Below are 25,978 nucleotides of genomic sequence, written 5' to 3' on the forward strand. Positions count from 1 at the left end.
GCTTCAGAAGGTTTCCAAAAGGTTTGAGCTTCAAATTAAAATGCATATGATTTACATCGAATTTTTTTAAATAAAGAACATTGCTAAAAAACATTGTATGGTTAGACAATTTTCTTAGCACAAAAGCAATATTTAAATTAAATTCGCAAAGCTAAAAATTTCGGTATTTAAATTCGGGTAATTTTAACTGCAGCGCTAAAACTTTCGGTACTTTCCAGTGATCTTTAAAAGCTTTATTCGTTCAAAATTAAACTACTTAGGAATTCCTTTAAATATTTTGAACTCTTCAGAACTGTAAAACTTCCTAAAATAGTAAAATATAAAGTAAGATTATACCATGACAAGTAATAAATATTGATAAGCAAATAAGATTTCGGTCATAGTTCATAATTTAAAAATGAGTTTTAAAGAAAATTAACAAAGAGTAGCTAGTTTGATACACAAAATGGGCTATGTGTATAAAATAGGTTTTCTAAATGCAGAAACAAACATATTAATGTTTTGTTACAACTAAAATAAAAAGTACTTTAGCTTCATTTTTATAATTAAAAGATAATAAATAATAAATTTTGGAACAAAATATTTATAGATATTTTTATAAAGATGTAAAGGAGTATATTTCCCAAAAGAGATGAAGAAAGGTCAATCAACTGTCTTAACTTACAGTTAATTAGTCCAAAAGTTAAGATGAAGATATAGGCTTTAATTTTGCGTTTACTGTCGTTTCTACTTTTGTCGGCCTGTATAACGATACAAACTAGTTAAGAAGAATACTTCTTATATGCACTTAGAGTAAGCTTCCGGCAGTTACTGACCGTTTCAATGCTAGTTCAATGCTTCTTCCAGTTTCTAAATTTACTTGAATCTACTTCAGCTTTTATTACCCCTGTTTGCTCCCGCGAGTCGAGGGCCTGAACCAAAACTTACAAATGGAATTTATCTTTTGAATATCAAATTTTAAATCCGTAAGTTTCACTTTAACTTTTGTGTTCCGTTATTCCTGGAAGAAACGGAGACTTTTGTTACTGCACGAGCTATGAGACTAAAGAACTAATGAAAAGGTTATATAAAATCTTCTTCTGTGTCCGCTATTGTTTTATTGAAAGACTAGGATGGGCGATGAACCTTCTTTATTGTTTACACAGCGCCGGATATAACATTTAAAGGAGTAAAGTTCCGCACATATAGTTATTAGAAAAGAAATATACTGGTTTAATAATTTATAAAATATGCACGGAAAAATATGACGATGAAACTTAATGGTATCACCTTTTCTTCACTTTCCGTACGGTGATGGCAAAATCACCACGAGTCATCTCAGTAGGCAAAATGAACACGTTTGCAGCTGTAAAGGTGCTTTGCGTTTCAGAACTCATAAAAACAAAATCTGTTTCTGATGAATAGCAAAACTTGATTAGACAATCATCTTGAAACAAGATCTCTTTGTTTAAGCTGTTTGTAAAAATTTTGACTATTTGCGAAGTTTTGGCTGTTTCTTTAAGTCCAAGGTGACCTCTCATATCTGAGGAACAAGTTGATTCCATTTTAGACTTTTTCAAGATTTCTTCAAATTCATACTGGATTGTTGTTATTACCAGTTTCACTAGTCTGACAATGATCATCACAATCCATGACATTCATCCTGACAAGGAGTCACATGTGCCTATCGTTGGCTAGAGCTTTGTGCACCATATAGGTGACAATCCAAAGTTAGCTCATTTCATCCCCTATTTCTAAGAGAGGGACCCCGGGAGGGCACGGATCCGAGAGTCTCTCACCCCTCTTTACCTTTCTCCAGCCTCTCGAGAGGACTCTCAGCTCGCCGCATATTTATAAGGCGCCTTTGCCACACAAACACTATACGTTTAAAAAGATCCATGCCTTCTCCGGGATTCGAAACTGGACGTTTCGATACGGCAGTTAGAGTCATTAACCACATCCAAGTTGGGCGGAAAATAGGAATAAATGGCATCGTTTCATTGTCAAAGAAATTCAACAGCGAAGAAGGTCTTGAAATTCAGTTTTGTACAGCCTATAATTAGAAATGTTTTTCGAAAGTAACTAATTTCACACAGATTTAAAGATTTGAAGCACCTAAATGAACTTTAAAAATGTAAAATAAGCTTTCTAGTCTAGAGACTTTGCCATTTTATCAAGTCAGTTATATGACACAAGGTGATTCCCTACACCATTGCACGAAATATATGAGAAAAACTTGACTACACGAAATACATGCATGTACTTATCAAGTTTCATCGCCTATTTTCACCTTGATTTTTCTGATAAGATATTGAAACTGAATAATATTTTTTTTTACATCTAGTGCTTTTGAGCAGCTACTAAACATAAATAGTATTATGTATCATCGTTGAAACTGCATTACTTTCCAGTTAAAGAAATTTGTCGCCAGAACCGATGAAAAAAAATATTTGTAAAGATTATTAGCTCAGTCTTAAAATAATGAAACACTTGCATTTTCCAGTGAGGATAAAATAATTTTAGAATGACGGAGAATGGCACTAACCTTGAATTATTCGGAAGTATTGAAAATTACTTGTAAAGTAGGATTTTAGATAGCTTCAGTGACTTAGATGTTTTAATGTGCCAGTATTTAATATTCTCATTTCAAAATGCTTGCGGGAAATGCTTATAGAGAACTTTTGCTTGAAATCTGAAATATTATTACTTAGTAACTTTTTAAGTAATGAATATCTCTTGGAACATATGCACTTGCTCATATGGAACATATGCATTTTGCTTGATATATTGATATATTGCTTGATATATTGAGCTCATGTCATTTCTGGAAGGATTCTAATCATGCTACTTTTGATATCTACCACAAACTCACTTTCAGGTTGTGTTTGGAGATCTTGAAATGTTTTAAAACTATAACAGTCGAAAGAGAACAGAAGAGGGTGAGGATTCTGGCAAATAAAGCTACTTATTGCTTGATAGAATCTGTTTCTGATCAAAGGACCTGGAGTTTCTTTGCCCAAATACTCTTTGCTCAAAACCTGACATCGTACTGAATATCGAAAATTGTTTTAATTTTTTATCGTAATAGAAACTATGCATGAAACAGGATGTCATTCTATAGAAAGTACACTAAAATCTATTTATAGCTAAAATTTAAGTACTATACGATTTGCTTACATGATTAACTCTTCATGGACTTTTTGATCATAGGTGTCACTTTCAAATAATTTTTAAGTTCTTGTCGCTATGTACCCTATGCCGTACATTAAGAAATCTTATATCAGTTATCTTATGTACAATGAATAATTAGGTACATAATGATTTTCCCTAATCTGCTTTCGATCTATATAACTATTCATTTTTCAAAATTGCTATAACGATTTATAATTACTATATGCTTAATGTTTTATATGTGCAGTAGATACAATCAATATATCATTAGGGCCGGAGCTAGGTCTTTTGTCACCCGGTAAAATGTCTATGGCTCCCAATATTCTGCCATCCTGTGTCTACCTCAATCTAAACATTTTTCCGTCATTGCGGCTGCACCGTTTGCATACCGACACTGTCACCAGTTCTGAAAGATGTATGCAAAGAGTAAAATGATAACTGTTTTCCACTATGTCACATAGTTAAATTTATGACACTTGCAAAAGTTGTATTTTTATATAGTTTTGATGATTATGGATTTTTATATGGTGATTACGGATTCCTGTTTCATTATCAAGATTAGATGGTTATAAGGTTGCATTAGGGAAGATGGTTATAAGGTTGCATTAGGGAAGATGGTTATAAGGTAGCATTAGGGAAATACTCATGAAATTAATAAGATCCTGAATGAAAAATCATATTATAGGTTTCAGAACTTCAACATAAAAAAGGAAACAAAAAAAAAAAAAAAAAAAAAAGGCACAGAAAGGAATACTCATAAATTGATTTCATCAACTAAATTAAAGGTTTTACCATATATACTTCATAATCGTTCTAGTCTAGAGTAATGTTTTCGTGCATAAGCAAAATAATCACATTACTTTTACGATTATTTTTAAATTTGCTTTAGAATTGATAATTTTGCTTGATATATTAGGGTGAAAAAGAGCACAAATGTTTTCCAAAGTTTCCTGAAAATTGATATCTATCTCAGTGATTAGGGTATCAGTTTTTGCGTTTTCTAAATGGTCATACCATTGGGAAAAAGAAAAAAATCTATAATCGTTGGTCTAAAATATTTGAGATCAATTCCTTTTTCTTTTTTCTTTTTCTTTTTATATGCAGAACCAAGATCACTGATGTGATTTTCTAACTTAATAATCTAACTTATAATAACCTTCCATAATCTATTCCCACCTCTCAGAAGTTTGAAAGGCAGTTATGCGATTTTTCAATTTTTAGATACTTCATACAGAACATTACAAGAATTCATATGTGAGTCACTTCATAAGCAGTTATGGTAATAATTTCAGTATAAACTGAAGCACAAGTTAATATTTTTAAAATACTCATGACACTAAATTTATTAGAGTTAAATACATTAAATAGAATGAATATCACATTAAAGCTTAGAATTATTATTTCAGGTGCTACTCTTATAACCGAATTTCTTGAATAAATTTCTTCTGCACTTAAAAACTTTAGTCATGAATTCCAGCATGAATGCCTACTTCCTTAATTAGGATTTATCTTCATTGTTATGGATTATAACAAATCACACTCAACAATTTAAACATGCATAAATATCAAAGTAAAACCTCCTAGTTGCAAAAACTCTAGTATAAGAAACTTTTGGATATAAGTGAGGGAAATAATATTTTGGGGGAAAAATATTAAAATATTAAGGCAATCTCACGGTTCTAAGAAACTAAGAAATGTCTAGTGTGGCGAGTAACGAAATCTAAATTTTCCTACAAACGTTTGCTTGCATCTATTGCCTATTTTTATACCCTGATGAAATTCTAGGTCTTTTAAAAACCGTTGACTATACTAGCTTTTCTCTTACATCCAAATGTTTAAGAGACAGAATTTCTGCTCTACATTTTAGTAACACAGAAAGAAATTCAGTTTTTCCACATTAGGTTTTCCACAGGCTAGTTGGTCATACAAAGAAGCCTAGTTTTACGTACCGACATTTTTAAGCTTACCGACACGAAACGCAATGGGCAATTTTTCATAAAAGCGCAATTTCCCAAACCTAGTTTAAACGACAGGCTTTTAGCTGCAGTGTTTTATGACGAAGGCAAAACGTTCCGTTGGGCTCTGAGTTTGACTAATATTAGCCAGTTAGAAAAAAAAGAAGTATCGCGGGACCTACCAATGTAAAACTCCTGGAAGCAAAGATTCTTCGAAAAATTGCATTCGAGATGTCGAAGGAAACTATTTTCCTGTCCGATAGTAGTCTTTCAAGGTCAACCTTGTTAAGCAGAACTGAACTTGTAAAGTTGTTTAATTGCCGCTAAGCCTATTTTTAATGGCGGCCATTGATGTTTACATTTGAAACAGGAGACTAGTGGATTTGTTGCCAATCTAGAGAAACTTAGCTTCGCAACAACAAAGATAACGCATTCATTTATTATTGCCAATTAAATCATGCTTAATTCTTTCTGGAATTTTTTCGAGGAAATAAGTGTTTGAGATTTACTTCGTAATTTTTAGGTTATTTCGAAGCAGGAGATATGAAAAATGAGCAGTGCCCTCGCCTGGACTCGAACCATGGACCTCTTGATTACGCGCCGCAAGTGCTAATCACTACACCACGAAGGCATGTTAAGTAGGGGGGAGAAATACCTCATATATTCCCCCTTTTAAAGGGCAACTGGGGATTAGTTGACCCGCCCGCCAAACCCTGGTGGTGAAGAATCATCATCCAATTACCGTTTTTAGTTCAGGCGCTACTGCAGAGACATTAGATTATTTCGAAGCAGGAGATGGGAAAAATGAACAGTGCCCTCTGCGGGACTTGAACGCGCTTCTTGATTACGCGCCGAGTGTGCTGACCACTACTCCACGAAGGCAGCTAAGAAGACGGGAGAAGTACTTATAAACTTTTTATTGCTTCAAAAGTTAGAAAAGTTTAATTCTCATGTGTATGCTGACGATTTGACAGCAAGAGGATCTTGAATGATGCATGCAATTACAATACTGTTTATTAAGGGCGTTTATTTATAATTGTTTATAAAGGGCGCCAAAGACTTCAGAAGAAATAGTTTTTCCTTTGAGGTAGATATTGAGCAATAAGGTTGTGTGTATGTGTGTTTGCATAGAATATGTCAACTAATTGTATAACTTTCTCAGTAAATAGAATAAAACATAAACTTGATCAAAACATAAACTTTTATTTATTATCATAGCCATAAATATCACTGTAATTCGTTCTTATACCTACAATCTGATACATTTTGAATTCATTTCGATTGTGAAAATCAATTCTTATTCACTTTGACTTGCGACAATCATAGTATTGATATACAGTGGATGGACAAAAATATGGAAACACCTTGTGAAATACATGTTTGAAAAGAAAGATTGATTTTAATGAAATATGTAAGTGGCGCTGGCGTTTTTGACTACTGACGCCACCTATACAACTTCGTAAATGTGCTAAACAGTTCAGTTGTTTTGTCGGAGTACTGTTATGTGAGGTTGTCATTGCATTATGTCCGAGGAGTTAACAGATTTCGAACGTGGGCAAATTGTTGGAGCACGTACGGTAGGTGCTTCCGTAAGCAAGGTAGCCGAGGTGTTTAGTGTTTCAAGAGGTACTGTATCAAAGATTTATTCCGCATATTTGAAAAGCGGAAAAACATCATCTGCTAAATCACAGCGCGGACGAAAGTGTGTCCTGAATGATCGTGACAGACGATCATTAAGGGTAATTGTGACGAAAAATAAGAATACCACAGCTGCAAAAGTTACTGCTTAAATGAATGTTGTGTTACCGAACCCTGTGAGTACCAAAACAATTAGAAGGGAGCTTCATAAACAGGGAATTGCTGGTCGTGCTGCAATTTAGAAGCCACTCATCAGTGATGCTAATGCCCGTAACAGGAAAAGGTGATGTTTAAATCATAAAGCTTGGACTATAGAGCAGTGGAAGCGAGTAATATGGTCTGACGAGTCTTCTTTCACATTGTTTCCCACTTCTGGCCGAGTTTACGTCTGGAGAACGCCATCTCAAGCCTATAATAAAGACTGCTTGTTGCCAAGAGTGAAACATGGCGGGGGTTCTGTTATGGTTTGGGCAGCCATATCGTCGTTCTCTGCTAGCCCCATGATAACTGTGTCAGGGCACATGACTGCCAAAACTTATATGAACATTTTGGCCGATCAAGTTCATCCCATGGTACAAACTTTGTTCCCCGATGGTGATGGTGTCTTCCAAGACGACAAAGCCCCTGTTCACACAGCTCACATTGTCCAGGACTGGTTTTCTGAGCACGAGGATGAGTTGTCCCATCTCCCCTGGCCACCACAGTCACCAGACCTGAATATTATCGAACCTTTGTGGTCTACATTGGAACGGAAAGTGCGTTCTCGTTATCCACCGCCAACATCGTTATCTGAACTTGCCACCGTTTTGCAGGAAGAATGGTATAATATTCCCTTGGCAAACATACAGGAACTTTATTTATCCATTCCGAGAAGACTGCAAGCTGTTTTGGATGCCAACGGGTTTCCTACACCATATTAAGCAAAGAAACATGTTTTTTTAAAGGTGTTTCCATATTTTTGTCCAACCCCTGTATCTATGCTTATACACAGGCCTTGTATGCCCATGTAATATTTATATTTATATTTTTATACGGAGGAAATATTCCCTTCTGCCAGGATGACTATTAGCACTGTAAGACTTTTACAACAAAGTCAGGTCAGTGGTTATCTCAGACGGCGCTCAGTCATCTATTGTACAAAAATATTTGAAAGTATATTAATCTATCCTCATAGTAGTAACATTAATCTATCCTCAATTATTTGAGGCTAATTTGTAAGCTTAATATATTATTTTTCTTATAATGAATAAATGTTTTACTGTGAATATTGTACCGAATGGCAGAAAATCTATGAAAGATTCCTCACACATCTAGCTTAATTTTTAGACAAAGAGTTTTTATAAACTGAGTAGCAGAAAGGCTATATTTGTATACAATTTAACGGTAAAACCTTCTAGTAAAGAAGCGAGGAACCGTCAAGAATCAAATATGCTCTGAAGATATTTTGTGGAAGTTAAAAACAACAAAAGGAATTTTTATTCTTCCTCATATTTTCAATTTGAATTCCAGTACCAAGCAAACTGTTCTACGATGACACACTATTAATCTGAAGTTGTATGCATTAGTTACATGATAAATAATACATTTTATGCTACTAAAATTCATAAAAAAGCTTATTTTCGTTGTTTATGTATGATGCAATCAAATAATAACTCTTAAGACTGATTAAAAATTGAAGAAGGGGCTTAAAGCAGTAAGTCCAGTTAGAAACCCAGTTAAAATCATTTAAAAACTTGTAATTGATCTCCCAAATTTTTTCATTAAATTCTTAATATATTATATATAGAGAAAAAACTTTATTTTATAATACTACTGTGATCGAAATATATCAGGAACAGCATATGATTTCAACTTATCGGTCAATAATTATCACAGCGCATTCAAAGTAATCCACTTCGACTGCAGTGCGTTTAGGCCAACATTTTTCTAACCTTCAAAACATGTTATAAAATCATTGAAACTCCTTTAAGGCTCTCACAGAATTTTCTTTACCTTTATAAATAGACTCAAAGCGATAATTTTAACAACGGAAATAAGGTCTTATATAGTGTCATATTAGGTGAATAGCAAGCTTGTAGAGACAAGAGCAACATTGTGAGCAAGTGCATTTTCGTTGTCCAAAATATTCTCACAGTGATTTAGGTCAATTGATACAAATTGCTTCATATGAACGCTGCAAAGCATTCAAATAATAATCTCTGGTAATACATAGTCTGATATGTTAGTAGAAATTCAAGATGTAAAACAACAGTCAAAGAAAACAATTAAAATATTACCTTAATTTTTTAGAGACTTTACTTTGAAAGCTTTTGGATTTGTTTTACTTTTCGAGCGACATCAACAGATCTGTTACTCAAAGGCATTGATCCATATTTCATCGCAAATAATACGTTTTAAGAACTTGCCTGGAGAAAACATGTATTAGAGCAGTTGAATACCGTATTATTTCTGCAAAAATTCTCAACACTTTTGCAACAACTGAAGAAGCTTTGAGCCGCTAATCCAAATCATCTTTTAAATTTGCTTGATTGGATTCAAATGATATAGAAATTTGTTCAGTAATATAATAACTCAATGTAATAGTAATGACCATCGCTAAGCACCAAATTTCTGACTTGATCGGTATATGTTGCTCATTAACGAAAGGCCTACCAAAGCATAGTTCATCTTCAGTGCATTTTTTGCCTTACTTAAATACCTTTTGTAGAGACATTAGGTTCTTTGGAAGCAGGAGATTTGAAAAATGAGCAAGCACTCGTCGGGACTCGAATCACGGACCTCTCGAATACGCACCGAGCGTGCTGACCATTACACCACGAAAGCATGCTAAGAAGGCGGGAGAAATACGTTATACTTTAACCTGTTAAAAATTCTTGGTTTTTCATAAAATGTTATCCTCAAGAACTTTTTCAACGTTTCAAATGTTTTTGTAACAAAGCTTCGATTTGGAAAATTAAACTTAAGGCATATTTCTCTGCATAGCTACAATCGTCATTTTTGGAAAATCATTAAAGCATACATTCTTTATTCATTATGTAAGGTATTTTTTTCGCCTCTTTTCAGGGTGCTTTCGTGGTGTAACAAAAGCCCATCCGATTCGTAAGCGGGATGTCCGATGTTCGAATCCCGGGCAGGGCACTGCAGACTTTTTCAGTTTCCTCTTTCAAAAAATTTTGAATGAATTCTAAAAGTGGTGTCCGAGATAAAAGGTAATGGACGATCATTCATTACCACTAAGATTCGGCGATTTGATCGTCTCATCATCAGTCACCCTTTAAAAGGGGAAGTACGTAAGATATTTTTTTCCGCTTGCCTTCTTGGTGTAATTGAAAGCACATCCGCCGCGTAATCTGGAGGACAGGAATTTGAATCCCGGTGAGGGTACTGACGACTTCTTCAGTTTCTTGACAAAGATAAAACCTGATGAAATTAAAAACGAATTTATTTGTAGAGGAGGAAAGGAAATAAAATATGGGTTATTATTAGGTACCGATAAAAGCTGTTATAGCTTCTGAAAAAATTTTCATAAAGTTGTTTTATTCTTAGGTTATTTTTATATGAACTTTTCCTTATCTTTTTTTATTTAGCATTGTCCTTTTCTTTTAAAATAGTTGCCACTTTATGGTTATATGAATTTTTCTTATTGAGAAGGCTTCTTTAGAAGTTGGACCGTTATTTAGTTTTGTTTGTAAAAGATCGAACTAATGATGGTTTAAAGTCATTGAAGTTTGATACCAATACTTTTCTTTTTCCCCTTTCGCACATTTTACTGATTTATCCTTCAACTTTAATATATTTTCAGAAATCAAAATCATAATGTTGTGTGTCTTAGAATGAGAATTACAAATTATCTAATTATTTTGCATTATACTATAGATATCTAGCTCAAGAACAAAAAATCTAAGATTTAGTAAACTGAATGCCAAGAAAAAATGATTGAATAAAGCAAGAAATTGAACAAAGCAAGCGGATTTTATATTATGTGTTTCCTAGAATCCTTCTAGATATAATACATCAAGCAAAGAATTATCCGCACAATTATGTAGTTTGAATTACTTTTAATAATATTTAAAACTTAAATTTTCGACTGAAAAGCATTACGTTAAATACTAAAAGTTGAAAACCAAATGATTTCGGGAGAAATTTAGATTATATGAAACACAAGAAATAAAAAAGAAAAACTTGCTTCATTTTTCTTCTAAACATCAACACAAAATAATATAAATGACTTACTTTCCCACAATGCATTAATGGAAAGTAAGAAGAACGGGAAATGACTTCGGTGGAAACAGCAATCATGCATAGACCGAATGTTAAATCCAGCATTCACAATGACTGTGAAACAAGTCAACTAAAATTTATGACAATATGAAGTAAAAGTTAACCAGAATGCTAACAATGAGTTCATTCACACAAAAATAAAAGTAACAAAAGATTCTTCATTTACATGGCGTGTCGTACTTATGATCACGCATTTTGTTGCTTCTTAGTGATGAATAATGTTCTGTATAATCGTACACAATAACAATATCTGCTCACGCGATGTGTAACACTTAACTGCTCCTAATCAATATCTTCATAACTCGAAATTGTGAAATAATCAGCGGGCATATCGGTTCATTAATTATTCAAAGCGACCTCGGAATCAGGTATCCAGCTCCACGTTTCGATGGTAAATGAAACCGATTACGCGTAAACTGAGGCATTTTCTTCGCAAGCGTTATATGACTTTTAAATGACGAATTAAAGTATGGAATGTAATTATTATTCCTCAAACTCTGAGGCGGAAATGATACTTTACTGAATTCTAATGATTATGTTTCTTTCCTGCTGGTATAATGGTTTGAATCCCGGAGAAAGCATGGCTGTAGATTTTCTGTCCCCTCACAGGATGTAACGGTGGCAGCCTTTTAGGTGCTTTCATGATAAAATGACTACCACTTCTAGCCTTAGTAGTGGCGAAAACGTAAAATGGCTGGTGCCCGCCATAAATAAAAATATTTCTTCCCTTTTGTTTCTGATATTAGTTGATGTTCGATTTTCTTGATTAAATTTCCTCGAAAATTTCACTAACTAATTTATCGTTAGTCCTTATAATACAAAGACAATATAATAAACAACTCTAATACTGCCGATTCAGGATCAAAATTTCATTTCGGTTATTTTTCTGATAAAATCGTTGATTTATCTTTTTCCATTTAAATCTGTTAAAGGAATAATAAATAAAAACGGATTACTTTTCTAGCAGTTTGGATTGTTATTAGGTATTAATACATTGTAAAATTTAACAAAATCTTAAATGTTGCCATGAAAACTCTTTTTTTTTTTTTTAAATTAAAAAAAATCGAATTTTAGAGACAAATGGCTTCTCTGACTAAAAATATTGACTTAAAAAATACAATGTCAAAATAGCATACTTTTCTTCATAAACGGAGAATTTGCTGTTTTATTCATATTAAATGTTGTTCTTACTATGGCAATCTAATTTTTGTTAACATTTTTTGATCGGGGAGATAAGACTTTACTTTCAATGTAGTTTTTGCCAGATGATAATTACTTATTTCATTTCATATATTTTTTACATTATATTTTATTACTTCTCGGGAGTAGTTAAAACACTTCTTAGAAGCTGGGATGTTTTTGCAAAGAACTTAGTTTAGACTGGAAATCAGAATGTCTAAGGCTCTGGTAGCACAATGAACCCAGGACAATGAAGAAATTCGATTTTGAGTATGAAGGTGGCTTTAACATGAGGAGTGCATTTTTCATATATTCAGCTTCATGACTCAACATTAAGGTAATCGGCTATCTCGCCTATTTGGCGATATAGCGTCAAGTTGGCAATGACTTGACGATAAATTTTCAATGCCAGATTTTGCCAGAAATCGCCAAAAGTCGCCAAACTTGAGGATTATTTGACGACATTTGAGTCCGATCTTTGCGTAACTATAGCTGTATCCAGTCCAGCAATTCGAGAAATTGAAGGATAGTGGAAATTTCTCAGTGGACGAGGAGAACTATACAACATCGGAGAAAGCATCAATTTAGTTTAGTTCATAATTCAGTTTAGAGTTTAGCTCAGAGTATTGAGAGTATTGAAAGCTCATTGCGCAAACATCGGCTTTCTGAGGCCTTTTTACTACCTTTTGTTCAACTTTCTTAGTAGTTTGAGATATACTTATCGTGTTCTGTAACAATGAGGAGAGCTGTGCAAGAACTTTTGGGTGAAAAGTTCCAGAACTGTAAAATATTTTTGGAAAGAATAAATTTCATCAAGCTATTATCCTTTCTGTTTGCATTCAGCCCATTATGAACCTGTATGCACGTAACAATATATTAAAACTCCCAGTTTAATTATACTTCTTGTGTTCTTCAAGTCTCCCGGTTTAATTATACTTCTTGTGTTCTTCAAGTCTCCCGGTTTAATTATACTTCTTGTGTTCTTCAATCAAACTTCAGTTTGGGCCTTTATTGTATGATTCTTAGAGAAAACAAACAAACAAAGAAACAAAAGAGCTATTTTCTCAAACCGATGAAATAGAAAGCAGTAAAGAAATATACACTGCTGAAAATAAATTAATTTTACACAAACCAAGAAAAATATGTTCGGTGGCTAACAAAAAAGGCTAAATATTGTTTCAGGTAAATGTCATGGGCATTTAATCTGGGCAAAATCTCGGCTCATCCGTAAAGAGAACATAAGACCAGTTCTGATGTTCATTTTACCAATTAAAGCGATCCCTCTTTTTTATGATAATAGCGAAACACATATCCTTGGATTTTTGGCATAAAAGGCTTTTTCATCTGTATTCAGCTTTCGTAATACAAGTTTCAGTGGCGATCGCAAGGTCTGAACTTCACTGCCGAACAGTAGATTTCCTGCTACGACGGGCAGTTATTGCTAAATGTAGATCTTGAGAAGCAGTTGTATTTGCTTGCGACATTGTTCAGACTTCCTTAGAATAATTCCATAGTAATGAAATTGTTTCTATGGTGCAAAGACTGTTTATCTTGAAATATTTACACATCTTACTGCTTCTTAAATGTTTCTCTGGCTGAAGACTCACTAATTCGCAGATTCATTTAAATGATGTTTCGAAGCCCTAAAAAACCATCTTAAGGACCGCGAAGCTTTACAGATTGAAATCAAACACTGTATTACAGATTTAACTTTTCTCAAAGCGCTTGGTTCACCATCAGATAACGTAACACCTTGACTTGCATATCAAATTCCCTTTAATAAAACGGAATTTAATAAAACGGAATTCGGCTGATTACACCTGTTTTCCACACGTTCCCTGCAAAAATAGATTACATAAATTTGATATTTCATGATATATTATTATATTTTGGTAAATTCGGACATAAGTGTATTTAGGATCGGGCTTTCCTTTTTAAAACTGCGCAGATGCAATGGGAATGAAAATTCTCCAACTGTTGTAACTGCACGATAATAAAAAATATGGAAACAATTTTTAAAAGCTGCTAGAATTCATAAAATCTTATATTAAAGAAGGGGAAGGAAAAAACATGTGTGGCGTGGACGCAATCAACTGATCAATCTATACTATTAAAAATCTGCGCGCGTTTGTGTGTCTTTTTTTTTTTTTTTTTTTTTTTTTTTTTTTTTTTTTTTTTTTTTGTTTTGTTTTGTTTTGTTTTGTTTTGTTTTAGCATCATCTCGTCCGAAACGGCGGGGAGTTGAATTTCGAAAGCGGTACTTCCAGATTTCAAAATTCATGGAAAGCGTTTTCGACAATTGTCATCTTCGTACGATTTTAATCAGCCGAGATATTAATTAAAAACTCTGAAAACTCTAATTTTCGCCTCCTGAACGTTGCTTTTTTTGCAGAACTTTATTGCTCTTCAGCGTGCTGCGTCGAAGCACGTACGAGGTGGAATTTTAAAACTGCCCTGAGTCTTTTCTAAACAGATGTAGAGTACAATTTTTTATGGAACCATTCGGCCCGTTTATTATTATTAAAATATATAGAGCTTATTTCATTCATATCGAAGTGTTTTTATATATTTTCTTTTCAGGAGTACATAGAATTCATAAATTTTCCATTGGCCGCAGCTCGCTCATCTAGCGGGCTTGCCCGCCAGTGTTTATTAATGTTTAAGAATCAGTAAAAATGCTGTTATCCTAAACATTGCATATAGTGAATTTTTGATTAATTTCATAAGTTGATTTATTTTGCTAATTTTTCTGCTCATTGTTGCGTTAAGATTACGTTACGTTGTAAAATAAAGCGATAAAATAATTTATACACCCTATTTTAATATTTATTAAACATGATTTATTTATTATTTAATTTCGTTTAATATTAGTACCAAATCTCAAAATATATATACAACTTTAAAGTTGGATTTATTCTCTACTTTTTAGTTCTCTCATTGTTGCTGCCATGCAATTCGTATCGTGGTGAGTTTCAGGCGTTCACTTACTCGATTCGTTAGAGAATCGGGGACGTGCTATAAAAATTAGAAGCACAATTCATTAAAAGAAATAATTCTTTCCCCGTTTGAAACAAACTGGATTTTTAATTCTGCTTTTCTATCATATACTTGTACACTGAGCTCGTAAACAATTTAACTGCATTAATTCTACCATATGCTATAACTTAATTAAGGTTTGTAATTAATCAAATCAATAAGATTTCTTTCGACTATTTTCTCTTTTTCTTCATTCTATTTCATGAAAACAAGATACTAGTTTAAAATGTGTTAACTTTTTATGTTATGCAGCACATACCATACTCAAATCATGAAAACAGTAAGGATGAAATGCATAAATATAGTGAAATTACTTTAAAACGAAGCATTATTTTCATATATCGGGAAAAATTATTTAAGGGCAAAGGGGACAAAGCAGAATTCTTCTGTAAATAAAAGTTAGCACTTTTCAAATATGTAAAACAAAACCGATAAATGATATAAAAATACAGTTAATTTAACAGAGATCATATTTGATGTTTCACAATATAAAATACTAACTTTAAAGCCACCATTAGAGATTCTTATTATTTTTCAAATTTCGGTTCAAATATGAGATTGATTCCTAAGGATTTAAATAATTCAAACTTGAAATTAATTATTATTTCAAAAAGTCTAAGAATTCAAAAACTAGCACTGCAGTGAACATCCAAAGACAGTGAACATCCAAACATATAGTATTTTCATTATTTTCAACCTCTTCATCTCGATCACTATTACTAATTGTGTAAAATTAAATGATGACTAAATGTACCAAGATTTATTATTTAAAAATGGGTATATTTTTTGTGTATTCTGCAATGCTGCTTTTTTATTTTTATACTTCCATTAAGGTCATCCTTGTAAATAAATAAATATATGTATATTTAATACTTAGGTTACTGAATGCTTAACGAGAATCAGCAGTAATGTTTCGCGATTAAAATTTCCGGTAACAGTATTCTTCCCCTCTTTACGCAAAATAAAATAGTTTGCTCGTAACTAAACATAATAGTTTTGCTTCATTCCATCGAAAAACAAGATGTAGCAAGGAAAAACACGTAAAATAAATAAAATGAACACGAAAAGCAATCGAATACTTTTAACATAAAAGCCATTACTTCTATGCTTTTCATCTAACCAAAACGAAACGGTCAAACAGCAGAAACATCATTTTCTACAGCACGAGACCATCGTTTATCATTTGCACAAAAAGTCAAGCCCAATGTTGTTCGATTTTATCTTTTCTCCGGTGATTCGGTCAATTTCCCTTTTCTTTCTGTTTGTACCTGATCGTCAAATGTGACACATTATTGCCTTTCCTTTGTGCAGCAGAATTCCGCGACTGGTTCGTCAATAATAAATGAAGTCTACGGAAAGGCCCGCTCTGATGTCGATGAATTGATTTAGGTGAACAACAGTTTAATTACTTGCCCATATTAATCGATTTTGAATCCTTCCCCTCTTTTTTGCGAAAGTTCCATATGTATTACTCTTCGAGAGGTTGATTGCTGAGAACTAGGTCCTGAAACATTGTGCTATCCAATAGAACTGCCAGTTAGCACGAAAGGCAGTTGCCTGATGCATATGTATGTCAGATATTGTATGGTCTTAGAATAAACGCGATACCTAACCTGATCTACTGCAAGCATGCTAGAATGCCCATACTCATACTGAAAATACAATTCACGTTTCTGTTTGCTGTATTTATTTACTCCCACATTGATTGCTGTAACATCCTATTTTCAGGTCCCACGTTTTACGTCCCCCTATTTCAGTTAAAGATTAAAAAGTTCTGCAATATGCTCGCTAAAGTATATCATAACATTTTTGGCTACTTATATCTTTACGCAATACACTTTCTCCTTCACAAGTTTGTTTCTTTGCATTTTATACAATTTCAGAATTCCTAGTGCAGTTAACCAAAATCAAAATCGTTAATAAAAATTATTTCAGTAATTTTAGCAAAAAGAAACTTATTAATGATCTTTACCTTGACTAATCAATAACTACTACAACTTGTACTTACCTTAGAGGAATTTCTCATTGTCTTACGAAAAATAACCAAGCAAGAAACCGTCATTTTCAGTTGGATATCTAAATATTCTTTCATAAATTGCTCTGACTTTTCCCTAATTTAAAATGATTTTCTTTGTTGCCTGTTCTCGTTCTTATACCGAAGACTTTTATTTTAACGAGTAACGTGGCTATTGAGAGAAAAGTATTTAACATCCGAAGAAAAAACAAAATTCTCAAATTCTTTAACGAAACTAAACTGGATGGTGCAAACGTCTTTGATTGTTTTCTCTGCTCTTTAAATCATTTTAAAAAAGAGATATCATCAAGTTTGCTTCGAGTCTCTGTAGATCTATGGTATTTATGTAGCTGCACATAAAGATCGAGATATTATTTTACAGAAAATATCTATTATAGAATTTGCCTGATCGGAGGTTTATCTCTATGCATGAATTAAATATATTACGTAAGAAATATTTAGTATATTAAAAAGTGTTATTAAGTATCTTTATATGCAGTTGATTGTAATAAAAGTTACAAAAGCAAGCACGTTTAATTCTAAAGAGTACACATTTCAATTTCTCAGTTTTTACTCTGAGTAAATAATAGAATAATTTTAAATATTTTTTTTACCATTCTAGAAATTTCTGCCTTAAAATATTTGCCTACATATTACGATTCAACGTTTAATGTTTTATAATCTTATTCCGATAATTATAGGGAAATTGAAGCTTTATTGAAGCAAAAAACTAAAGAAAATAATAATCCTTAAGAATGTGTTATCACTGAAATTTCGACCGAAGATGGATATAGTCCGCCTAAAATCCACAGAAGGGTGGAAATGGTAGTACAGACAAGAAAAGTTGCTTAGAAAGATGAAAAATTAAAAGAAGACAGAACAAGTATCGAAGAACAATTATGTAGTACAAGATCATAAACTTTAACAAGGTATTTTCTCCCTTCTTTCTGCATGCCTTCGTGATGTAAAGGTTAGCACACTCGGCGTGCATTCAAGAGGTTCAGGTTCGAGACCCGACGAGGGCATTGCACACTTTCCATGCTCCCACTCCAAAATAACCTAATGTCTCTATAAACCATGGTCTTCAGCGGATAACCTAATTGACAGACGACTTTAGCGGAAACCTAATTGTGGAAAATCAAACAAACACATACACAAACGACTGCGGTCGCAATGCATTACAGAAAATAACAGAAGACTTAGTACGTCATTGTAAAGTGTGTTCAAAAAGAGTATTTTGACTTTCTGTCTTTTTTCCCTTCAGTTTTGTAACCTGGTAGGAAACAGAGGAACACACGAAAAATTAGTCCTTAAATTGGTATCACCCTCCTTCTTTTGAAAATCCCCAAAAATTCCATACTTAGAAATCAGCACCTAGTTTATAGGAACTGTTTTTTGGGGGGGGGTGATAGTTCATTCTCTTTGATTTCTTGAAACATCTCGACACAGTGATCGATGATATTGGAAGCCTGTTGTCAACTGTGGTAACTTTTTGGAAAACACCAGCCTGACAGCTCGAATTAGGATAATAACATCTAAAGGTAGGAAAAACGCAGTTTTAGATTGACTTAGATCTTGAATAAAACTCTGTGACCTGTCACTATTGAAATCGATTAAGCTTTATTAAAGACTTTTGTTAAATCTCATTTATATTGGTGTGATTTTCTTCCAAACAGACTAATCAGCGTTCCGAAGCCCAATTAAAATGACAACCTTTACCAGTGTTATTACAAAATTACAGATAGGCTTTTAGAAATGTAGGTGAAATTTGGATTTTTAAAGGAAAATGCTAGTGGTTTTTTTTTTTTTTTTTTTTTTTTTTTTTTTTTTTTTTTTTTTTTTTTAACTTTAAGAATATGTGAATAATAACAAAATATACGTGAAAAACATTGAGCAGTAATCTGAACGAAAAAGACTTTAAAGAAACCTGATACTATGTTAACAGTTGCATACAAACAGAAATAAAGAATTATGTAAAGTATACTGCAATAGATGGGCACGTTTCTCAATGAAACATAGTTATTCTTCTTTTCTGCTCCTAACTCAACTAAAAAGCTTGACAGAACTAAGAAAATCTCTTCTTTTACAAAAATAAATAGAATGAAAAATAACTGTAGTCACTGTCATTTAATTTATACAAATTAAGTAACAGATAAGTATTTGAAAGCATGCCAAATCGTAAATAACATAAAATTATTCTAAAGACAGCTAAGAAAAAAAAATTAACCAAATTACCACTCGGGGGCACAAATTATTGTTTTAAATATATCTTTCTAATAAAGCTTGCCTGATTTTATTCTGCATATTGTTACGAAATGTAGAGACGCGGCAAGATGGCTTCCCCGCAAAGCAGTTTTAGGGTTACCATAGAATGACAAAAGAAGGCAGGGTTGCCACATTTGGCAAAAAAATCGCTTATTTGGCGACATTTGGCGACAAATTTGGCAATATGCCGTGGACGGATGGAGAACCTTCTGGAACGAATGCTTACCGGTTTAGCCCAGAATGTTATCGAACGCCAGCCGAAAGTTATATAAACCCTGCTGGGCCGCAGTCAGTTAGTGTGTGCCTCGTCTAGCGAGCTGATAGTCAGTCATTGAGCGAGTTTCTCGAAGTGGAGCGCCGAGTTGGTGGTCGAGTGCATCGAGAGAGTCATGTAGTGTATCGCGAATTAGTCGAGTTTTGTCTTAGACTGTGCTGAGTCGAGAACTATACTCTTGTGTATCATCGAGTGCATCGCGAGTTGTAGCGTGGAGAGTCTCGAGAGTACGTGGAGTTCCGAGAACGACCAAGCAGAGTCGGGAGCTGTACTCTGGTGCTTTGCAGTAAAGCTGTCTCCACCGTTATTACCTGACAGTGGGAAGGCTGTGTCGCTGAACGTGTTCAGCGTGTTTATAATAGTTCGACGACTGTAAACGTGATTTTGGAGCTATCTGATTAATATTGGTAAATATAGTGTGTTTCAATACTTCATTAAGTGTCGTCGTTATTCACTCCAAATACATACAAACCCCGTACGAACGTGAAGGAAGAAAATAACGTAACAACTGGTGTCAGAAGCGGGATAAAAAAAGTAACAATATTTAATTCTCATAACTTCAGATTAAAACTTAAAAAATACTATGTTGAAATTATCATTATTAATAACAACATAATCGCATCAAGTGAGCCTAGGAGCACCTACTTTTATTCGAGAACTAGAAAAGAAAATCTTAGAAAAAAAGGCAAGTCAAGCTCTAAGAGAGAGATCAAAAATAGAATTTTGCAATAAAAATAATGCAAACAAGAGAACAAACATTTCTTGAAAAAATTTTTTTAATTAAATTACAGTATACATACAGATGATAAGAAAAAGAAAGAATATATATGCCTTGAGAAACCAAAAACGTCTTATGATTTTGTAGAGAGCACTTGTTATCTCAAAGCAGAAAACATGAAAAATGAACTGCGTAATCAAAAGAATTCAAACCAAGGATCTTCCAGTTCATAGCTGGAACATTTTCTATATCAGGAGAACAGTTTCAAAATGCACAATAATTCCTTACGATCTTTCCAACTGGAAAAGACAGTAGGCTCGACTAAATTCAAGTCATGACGACTAATGCTTCCCCACAATATAGTTTGGGTGTCACTTTAGAGACCATTAGATATTTTAGATCAGGAACCATATAAAGTCAACTGTGCTTTCATGGAATGCGAACCACATATCTTCCAGTTTCCGGGTAGACGTGTTGCCAGTTGCACCACAAAAGGACGCAAGAAGTGTCCTCCAACCGAGATAGTGGTTAGTGACTCCGATTACCGTACGATATGTTTCGGTCCACTTGGCGAAGTAATCTATGATAGCGAGGATTGCCATCAATTTATCACGAGACCCGGGTTCGAATCCTGGAGAAGGCATGGATGTTTATAAATGTATAGTGTCTGTGCGACATGTTGGCACTCTAAATATGCGCTTAGCCGAAAGCACTCTCGAGAGTTTGGTGGTAGGGGAAAAGGGTTGGAAGACATTCGGACTAGTCCTCCGGGGGTGGTCTCCATCAAAATTGGGGGCAAAAAAGTCGTACTGTCACCAGTATGGTGTCCAAACTCTAGCCAATGACAGGCGCAAACTTGCATTCCTTGCCATGATGAATTGTGTGGGCTTGTTCTGATATTATTTTCAGGCAAGTGAGATGAATCACAGAACGCAAAAGGGAAGGCGATAATTTTATATGTATATTTTTTTAGTCCAAAGGGTCTTTGTCCCCGAAGGATTATTGTTTTTGTTTTGCGATTTTGCGTTGAATCACTATAAATGTCCATTTCATTTTTCAAACTGTTGCCACCAAATGTTAAAGTCCTGTATTATATTTGAAGAAATTAAATAATGAAACATCTGCATCAATAGATGTATATTTCTCTCATTGTGATAAAACAACGGTACATAGAGCCATCGAATTTTGAATGACGTAATCCTCCTACGAATATGGGCATGTGGAAGACCAAATTTGAAATTTCGTATTTGTTTTATTATCGATTTCATATTTTATAGAACTTTAACGAGTTTTTGAGTAACAAACTCAAAAATTTTAAAGCAAGTCATGGAAACACTCTACGGGGGGGGGGACCTTTTCATCTCCAGCGCGCGGAACTGTGTATCGGAAATTCTAAAGATAGTCTCATTTTAAAATTATTTTGCGACATTGCTATTGAACTGAATTTTATGGTTTCAGTGCAAAGAATATGATATTTAATAAATAAATGTAACACACGAAATGTTAAAAAAACGCCTCTTTGGACTAATTTAAAATCTGAAAACTTTTCAGTTCCCCCCCCCCTCCCGCGATATTTACTTAAGATGACTGAAACTGGTACCACGGTATTACGATGTATGCCTGTATAATTGTTTTCACGGCATAATATTCATAGAGAGAAAAGTGTTGACTAGTATTTTTGATTAACAAATCAGCCAATTATATAATTTGAATGTAAAATCTGTTCTATTTTTATAGCTGAAGTTGTGTGACTCCTCCGTTTATCAAAATATATTTGCACTATATAATGATAAAATATTTGAGTTTTCAGCAATTCTGATCAACATTTACTAATTTTGCTACTAAACTTCGAATTTTATTTCAAAGAATTAGTTTTTTTCTTTTATAGAAGCTGTATTTCGCCTACTGCAGCTAAGATTATCAATAACTCATTTTATTAAAAATATAATAAATAAATAAAAAGGAAGCAAAAAGGGAAAAAAGAAATTGAGATGTATTAAACCCCTTTTCTCGGAAAACAATGATGAAATCGCATTAAAAACTTTTGAAGAACAGTAAGTAAGCAAATTTGTATTCTACGTTATCAATAAAATTGGAATTTATTTCTATAGCAATTACTTTCTACCTTTTTCGATAAATACTTCTTCTCTAAATTCATCATGGTCAATATTTATTTGACAAGCTGATAAAACAATCTTATCTGAAGTCAAAAAAAGAGCATATCTTTTCATATTTAGTTATTTTTTAACATTTATGAACAATTTAACTGCTCATTCCTAATTCTGATTGTTCAATAATGTTGATTCCATTGATTGTTCTGATTAGTAGGATTCGTATCTGATTTAATTAACCAAAATCTAATTCTAGCTTTAACCACAAATTATCAAAGTAAAAAGGTTTGGGGGAATCAATCACAAATCATCAAGGAGAAAAATGGATTGAAACTGGCTATTCTCCTAAAGATCCAGTTCATTATATAATTGTTTAAATATTATATTAGAGGCTTTTGAATTATATTTACATAGTAGTGACTGAGAAATGAATTGTTGAAGTGAAAGTGTGTATAGTTTAAGTTTTAACTTGTCTTGAAAAGAACCCTTTTCAAAATTCTAAAGAGCATCAAATGGGATTTGGTCCATAATATTATCCTCCAAATTCAATTCAATAGTTAAGGCAATCCATAGCTCAATAGAAGTACTTACATTCTCTCACAAAATCTATCCTCCAGAAATCTTTTTTGATAATGCCTTATTTTTCTGCCTCATATATTTCAGTTATGTTTTGAGATCACCTTTATTTTATAAATTGTGTATTTTCAGTAAAGAGGTTGCATTTTGAATGGCTGCATATTAAACTAATTTTTTTAGTCGAAACAACACATACCATTAGCAACAATACTGAAAGTAAATACATGAATATAGAATTCTATTTGAAAACAGTGGTTTTATTGCACTATTTAGATTGACATTGACTGATTTTAGAGTTCGAAGTTTCAAGAATTTTGTGATAAGCCACTTTTGTAATATTGATATAAATGATAAAATTTGATCCTGTTTCCTTTAAGTGTGCACCCCACCAGTAGTCGAATGGGTAAGACCGCTAAATACTGGTAGTTCGACCTGGCATGGGGCCGATTACAGACGAACAGGCTGGCTGCATGGTAAGTTTTCGTAGATTTCCTTATGTGTAACGTGAAGGCGAGCCAATTTTCCTTAGAAAGTCCTCCACGAAAACATTGCTTCTTCTTTTCAGATAGCCCTTGAATTTGTGATATTCAAATAACTTAACCTAAACTTCCTTTAAGTGTGCCTACGCGTATATAAGGGAAAATAAAAAACGGCTTTGTTCTTTACTAATTCATTACTTTTTGAATTGTTAACACACAACAAATACCTATAAACACAATATAAAAGATTTTTAGAAGAAACTGACGACATATTTATAAGAATAACATATATTGCGCTTTTTACAGATGAGTCATTCAGCCTGCTCACTGATTTTCGGCGTACCTGTATCTAGAGAAAGTGCAGAACACAATACCATCCCTCCCTCAACAGAGAAAAGGATCACTCAACAGAGAAAAGGATCACAAAGGTGACCCTGGGTTCCAGTTAATGAATGACAACGCTCATCCACATAAGGCTCAGCTGGTCGACGATTATCTGGAAAGTGAGGATATTCTCCACATGGATTGGCTAAACAGATCTCCTGATAACCATATACAGTATATCAGACACATCTCTTGCAGCATGTTTGGGAGTTCTTGAGAGGGCAATTTCCTCTCGCCAGGCCGTCCAAAAACCATTCCGCAGTCGAAATCTTTCTTGTTGGAGGAGTGAGATCGAACGCCACGGAGACTCTTCAACTGCTTCTTGTGCACTATGCACCTGTCTGCCTTTGAGAGATTAGACTCATTTTCAGTTCAATATCAAAACTTGGATTTTGGAAATCTCTGCACTATGAGCTTTACTGATAATTATGCGTACATAAAATACCTTTTGATTGGTACATTTCTTTCTCTGTTATGCATATTCAATACCAGAATCTGCCCATTCGTTTTTCAAAGATTCGACATAATGGGCAAATTTCCTTAATTTTGCATACGAGTGTAACTTTAATCCTTATAAATGAGACCCATTCTATCGTCTCTTGGAAAACACTTAGAATTTATCATCAAACTCAAAACAAAAAATACTTAGCTTGTGTCTGCATTTTATTCCTTTAAGCGAACTAAATACTCATTGATGCAATGTAAAATGCTTATAATTGCTATAATTTCAGGCTGAGGCCAATAGCATTCTTTCTTTTCAGATATTGTAAAATAATATAATTACCAATTTTTTTCTCTCAAGCTTAGACAGATATGATTTGTTTTCAAACCCTGTTCTAATGAACGTTTGAAACATTTGCCGTTTTATTCTTTAACTTTTTTACTTAAAATTTCAATCTTTTCTTTCGTTTTTGATGTATTTTTTATACAGCTTCCATTTGTTTTAATACAGCATTTCGTTATGAGGGACGTGTTTTTCTGACGGAGTTGTATAGATTCTTGAAATGACGTTCATAAATATTCTGAAAACTTTATTATCTACAACATATATTCAACATATATTCAACAATCTACAACATATATCAATAGTTCATATTAAATAATATATTTTATAAGTCCATTTGTTCAACTAAAACTAAGAATATTTCTACAAACAAAGCATAATTGTAAAAAAAGAGAGATTTCAGATATCAAGCTAAGCATTTGTTTTTTATGAATCATTCTTTTTCAGTTCGCTCTGGAAGAAACCTTGCTTGTAAACTAAAATAAGCACAGTTTTTATCAGGTAAAAGGCACCTTCTTGTATCCCTTAACATGTGAATATCACAGCTGCAAAATGATAAACATTGTACGAGAGAAGAGGATCATATCCAAACAACGACCGTTAACAACTTGTAATCTGAAAAAGGATGTCTTTGCTCCTTTGTTTGTTAAAAGACGCAGATGGAGAAGTTTTCATGTGGCTGATCTTTACTCTCACGTTCACATTAGCTAAGGTATTTTGAAAGAGAAACAAACGCCAAAGGTCGCTTTGGAGGCTGGACAGATCTCGAAAGTTCTCTGATGCAATCGGATGATTGCCACGGTGAGTACCATTTTGTTTCATTATACACCTACTTTGTTTTTAACTACTATGATAACAACGGATTGTGATAAACTAAGGTCTGCTGATAAGACCTGTGAGAAATGAAATTTGGAATTTATACTAATAATTATAATCTCTGTTTCTGACTAACTTTGTTCTTAATCTGGAAGATTATAATGGCAAAATTACTTACTCTGAAGCTGAGTTTACAGAATATAATCCTTGTCAGATATTTTCTTCATTTTCGCTAGACGCGTTTATAATAATATTTTCAAAGAATTCGTTCGCTATTTACATTTTAATAATAACTTTATAACTTAAGTCAAAATTTAG

The 25,978-nt window shown here is 33.3% G+C and overlaps 1 protein-coding gene and 1 long non-coding RNA gene across 5 annotated transcripts in view; one reads left to right on the top strand and one right to left on the bottom strand.

Moving 5' to 3' along the window:
* LOC118189551 (photoreceptor-specific nuclear receptor-like) overlaps positions 1-25,978 on the bottom strand; it is a 125,515-nt gene that overhangs the window by 69,118 nt on the left and 30,419 nt on the right. The window lies entirely within an intron of this gene.
* LOC118189552 (uncharacterized) overlaps positions 25,401-25,978 on the top strand; it is a 31,035-nt gene continuing 30,457 nt past the window's right edge. Inside the window, exon 1 of one of the 2 annotated variants that reach the window (XR_004758291.2) lies at positions 25,401-25,645. This is a non-coding gene — a long non-coding RNA (uncharacterized LOC118189552). The remainder of the gene's footprint in view (positions 25,646-25,978) is intronic. The other variant, XR_004758290.2, reaches the window with a different exon arrangement.

The sequence above is a fragment of the Stegodyphus dumicola genome, chromosome 5 (genome assembly GCF_044657685.1).
Source record: "Stegodyphus dumicola isolate Sdum_Otavi_A_Nest chromosome 5, ASM4465768v1".
NCBI lineage: Eukaryota > Metazoa > Arthropoda > Arachnida > Araneae > Eresidae > Stegodyphus > Stegodyphus dumicola.